The 5,183-nt window shown below is 40.1% G+C and overlaps 1 pseudogene; it reads right to left on the bottom strand.

Annotated features, from left to right (window-relative positions):
* Nucleotides 1-430: 430 nt before the first annotated feature.
* On the bottom strand, nucleotides 431-4,080 carry LOC137953513 (uncharacterized; annotated as a pseudogene).
* Nucleotides 4,081-5,183: the final 1,103 nt, after the last annotated feature.

Raw genomic sequence — 5,183 nt, 5'->3', positions numbered from 1 at the left:
TACTTTTATTCTATGATAGAATCATTCTCCTTAATTTTAAGATTATCTCAAACATTCTAGCAAAGGCATAGGGATTGGCTATAAGTTTAAGAAAGCCATAAGTTTCCTTATGGGCAATTTCTAATTGGCCATTGTGGCCTTGGATGTAAGTGTAGTTTGGTTTCTTATAATAGTAAATTAAACTCCAAAGTGTAGAGACAGATTAATTGCCCCAGTTTTGGCTGTAGACCATATAAATCATTTTATGGGATTGTTTACTTGCATAAGTGTTTCAAATCGAGAACCGAATTTCCCCGACATTAACTTGCATTCTAGGAGAAGAGCTTCAAATAAGACTACTCCCCCCATTGTCAATAAAATAGGTTAGATCCTCATAGGTAAATATGAAGAAGAAGAAAAAATGTAGTGATTAATAACCTAGAAGTGAAACTCATACAGGAGGCCCTTCTAAGCGGATGTAATCATACATGATTCCTTGAAACGGGCTTGTACTTCTAGCCTGAGTCAGGAAAACTGTGTTCTCTCCTTCCACAAGCCAAGAACTCTGTACATCAACGTTAAACAACCAGTACAATCCATGAATTCCATGTCTTGCAATGGAGTTATCTCTCCCAAATACCCCACTGCTAAACTGTGGTGGCTTCGCTTCCGAGTCATTGAACCGAACCTTGTAAGAAAAAGAAGAAGCAGTGTACCTATCTGTGAGTCTTAACAGTAACCAGAGCAATACGTGAAGAACGGAAGAGATTAGTTCATAAAAGATTTCATACTTCTAGCTCAGAATTATGGGCTGATGCAATGGCTAGGCGCAGTGTGTAGGTCCCTTTTTGGATCAGGTCCCTTAGGTGAAACTTGATCTGCCATGTTGTTGGCTGGTACTTGTTATCTTCTATCTTTCTGCAATCCATTTTTTATTTCTTCAGGTTCAAACTAGACAAAGAATTCCGTAGAATTTGCAGGTGAAAGCTTCAACCAGAAGGTGGAGAAGATGGAGGAAATAAGAGTTTTAAACCTGGTAACTTGTGCGAAAAACCAGTGTTCTTTATAGTCGGCGGTCCCGATTGTGTAGACAAGATCACTTACAGGATACAATTCGGCGTATCTCTCCCATAAACCATATTGTCTGAATCTGTGGAAAGACGGATAATCACTGAATTGTGCATTATTTGATTCTGAGATCAGAACCCAGCTACAGTAATTGAAACTGTGAGGTTGAGAGCTTACTTGTCAGGATGATTAATGTAGAGTTTGTTGATGTACTTTGGATTTGGATCAGGCACGTAGAACTCAAATGCTGAACGATCAGGGACGCCGATTTCCCACTAAGTTGGACCACTCCTTGGTGGCTCATATACAAGATCACCCACTTCTGTATTGCTTCCTGCATCATCGCAATTTCTTTATTTTTCAGCAACTTACGTGATTATAACAATTTCCTGCATCAGATTACAGTAGAAATGAACCTGGAGTGATGGAGAGAGGAGCATCAAGCTTGTAGTCTCCTATGAAACCAGGGACCCACGCATAAAGATTGTAGTCTCCAGTGCGAATGTCATTAATGGAGAAATACCCAGCTGCATCTGTTCTGGTCCAGAACTGGTAACCCTGAAAATCGAATGCCATTACACTACTCCATAAAACTCTTTATTTGCTTTTATTTTCTAGAACTGAAAGTCTCAAACTCTTTAATTGGAACAGAACCTTGCATTCTCTTTGCCATGATCCAGCAACTCCGGGAAGAGCTAGCCCTACATAAGCAGAGACTGCTGGTAGATGTTCTTCATCCACGTACCTAACCATGATAAATGGAGATGTAGTTAAAGAATTAAAGAAGTATTTACTAACCTCGTTCAACAATTTTTTGAAAAAAACTTATCAATTCTAAAAAAGACAAAAAAAAAATATATATATACTCCAAAAGGCAGATATTCATACTGATCTTTAACAAGCAACCGGCCGTAGACAGAACCTCGCTGATCGGAAGCAGGGAAGTCCTCGGAAACTGGAAAAGTATAAGGCCAATTCTGAACTTCTATCTCCATCTGCAGTTCCAGTATATTAATGTCAGAAAGCCCTAGTTTCTTCTTCGTAGACTCTGTAAGCGACAGGGCAACAGACTCATTCCCTTCTCCCTATTGTCGGCAAAACTGATTTCTTCTCCTCCCAGCACAAAACCTGTTTTTCCTGTTTTTAGCAAATTTGATTTGCTTTCCCCTCAAAGCATCGGCGCACGATAAAGGAGAAGATTCACAAGTTAAAACTTACTCTCTGTAAGCTTTTCTTGCAATCGTGTTCTAAGGCTTTGGTAGATTGTAACTTGATTTATTTTTCTTCTCTCAAAAGTTTTTAAAAACTGTACTCTGTATGGGAAGTTGTGAAGTGTTTTGAATCCAAACCTGTGTTTTTGCATCTTCCCAAAGTGATCGAAGATGATCTCCTCCTGGCTTAGTTGAATTCAGGTAGATGAAAACAGGACTAAATACTTTTTTCCATTGCTCTCCATCGTCGAACTTGGGTGACAATTCATCCCCAGTGTAGTGAGAACTGAAAAATATCTGCAAAGGAAAAAGATGAGCAGAAAAAACACATTTCATAGCAGAGCTAGCAGATTTATGGATACGAGGAGACTCACTGCGAGAGTGGTTGGCCCGACGTGAGAGGTGAGGCTCTGTTTAAGTGGTCCGCCCGTTCTGAACTCATCGCTGGGTGTGATCTGCCAAAAGCCGATGGGAGGATCGGAGCTAATCCAACCATGCACCTTGTTGTCCTTGTTTTCTATTGAATACTCGTACTTGTCGTCCACCTGCTTGCATTGTTTAATTGTTAGATCGATCGTCTTCTTCGTTGGGCGTGAAGTATTCAAACACTTTGACGACAATTATCAGCTTCCTTTCCGGCTCAATTAATTAGTAGTAGTTATCACCTCTCCTTTGATGTCAGGATTAATGGGATCAACCAAGAGAACTGCTTCTTTGTAGGCCAGCTGCTGGCCTCGAGGTGGGAGACGATCATCTGGCATCGGCATCACGCGCTGTCTGTTGTCGGCCATCGCCATGTACTGGAACCTGCAATTCTCTCCTCTGTTATCCATTTCATAATCAAGATGGAAATCTCAGAAAACACAGGCCTAATAAAAACGCTCAAAGAAGAGCTTAAATCTGGACTGGCCGGTAAGCTCGAAAGCAAAAGAAGAATGGGGTTGAGCAGTTGGAGCTTTACTTGTCTTTCCTGAGTTTGAAAGCAATCCGTGTTCTTCCAAGAGTAAAACCCGGCCACCCTTGAAACCGCTCATAAATGGCGTATGAATAGAAGCCGGAAGAACCTCGAAGCACTATAAATCTATTGACAGCAATTTCATGTTATTGATAGCATCAGTAATCACAAACGATATTCCAATCTCTCATTTAACTTGCAACATCACCTCTTGTCTATGATGAGCGGAACCTGGGAACCTGTAAGTGAAGGATCCCATGTTCTTTTAAAGGATACTTCCACCTGATCGTCGTCTTCTTTGATCACTTGAAAGCTTGTTCCCTTAATCCTGGAAAATTTTCAGAACTTGAAGCTCGTTTTCTTCTCAAGTGATTTGAGTAGTCATCCTGTGGTCTATCGACAAAATCATATATAACAAAGAACTCACCGATCAAAAGTTCCTGGGTTTTTGGCGTCGTTCCAAACTAGATCCCAGTACCTATTAATCACCAAAACTGTGAGTAATTAGTAAAGAGAAGTAAGCAATGCGAGAATCCAATTCTATCTTCTCGTTTAACCTCCAGCAAAGACGAAATATCAAATACTTACCCTCTGTCGTCTTCCTGGTTAATGACTTCCAATAAATTATCAACACCATTGTATTGAATTCCGGTGACAATTCCTCCGGGATTCGATAACGTAAGCTGCAGAATACCATTGTCAACAAGAACCTGCACGCCCAAGTTTAAACTTCAGATTAATAACATAAAACAGTTAATTTTGTTGCTACCGTAAGAGGCAGCCCAAAAGAAAGATGGAACAGAGAGACAGAGCAGAGAGAGAGTTGAATACATATTGATCTTGAATTTCCAATTTTACTGCCATCATCGATCTTCTTTACATGCATCAGCGATTAGAAAATCATTAAGCTTCCTCTACGATTTATACAGCCACGTCTTGCCTTTCGAACCTTTTCGAAATATGTTAATAATTCTTGATACCAGTATCGCAATTGGATGAACTGGTTTCTCTCAGAGTTCCCGCAGCGGAGAAGAGAAAAAAATATTCAGGCGGTCGCCAACAACCGAGAATGGGTTACCTCCGAAGTGACATTTTGTCCAGCAAAGATGAAAAAGCCTTGATTGACGCAAAAAAGCTGGATCATCTTTTGCAGGTATCGAAAGCTTGCACATAGGTAGTTGGTGAGATCAGCTAAAGAGACCTTTCTCCTCTAGTTATTAGCTCGTTCATAGAAACTGAAAAATTCCTAAATTCCACATAAACAGCCTCTTTATTCTTAATCTCTTATAGAGTCTTATAATCACTGGTTTTGATCTAACCATGGTAGATTAGGTTCAACCATATGTTAGACTAAAATGGGATGTTACTATTAGATTTTTCATATATTTTTTATTTCATTAAATTTTAACACAATCATGTAGTTTGGTAAGTCGGTATGATATTTTTTATCCAAAGTATTAGGTCTCTATTTCTAATCCTCTCTTCCCTTTGTTGAAACCAGAGTGAGAGGCACAACAGGACCTTATACAAAGACTGGCCCAATCGATATCTCAACACTCCCCCGCACGGGGACAACCCGTGTACATTCGTGTCCCAACATACAAGGGACAAATTCGGGGGGAGCGGGATTCAAACTCGTGACCGACCTACTCTGATACCATGTTGAAACCAATTGGGCTAAAACCTCGAGGCATTAGTGAGAGGCGCAACAGGACCTTATACAAAGACTGGCCCAATCGATATCTCAACACCCTTGGACTAGAATCTAAACTTTCTATTTATCTTGTATCTAAGTCTCTCTCAGAAGTTTCAGAATTGCTCCGAACTTGAGGAATGGTCATGGCTTTTAAGCTAAGGCAGTGTTTTCTTGCAAGTTAAAAGAAAAACTGATAGGACGTGTATGAATGTATTTGAAGCGCTTCCTGTACTTAGAGAGTACTCTTTCTCCCCAATTTGTGCTCAACAGAAAA

Source organism: Aristolochia californica, unplaced genomic scaffold (genome assembly GCF_029961685.1).
Source record: "Aristolochia californica isolate CCGP_79_NKW_82.1479 unplaced genomic scaffold, dmAriCali1.0.hap1 SCAF_16, whole genome shotgun sequence".
In the NCBI taxonomy this organism is placed as follows: Eukaryota; Viridiplantae; Streptophyta; class Magnoliopsida; order Piperales; family Aristolochiaceae; genus Aristolochia; species Aristolochia californica.
Note: the sequence above shows the minus strand (reverse complement) of the source record. Positions and strands in the feature narration are given on the sequence as shown.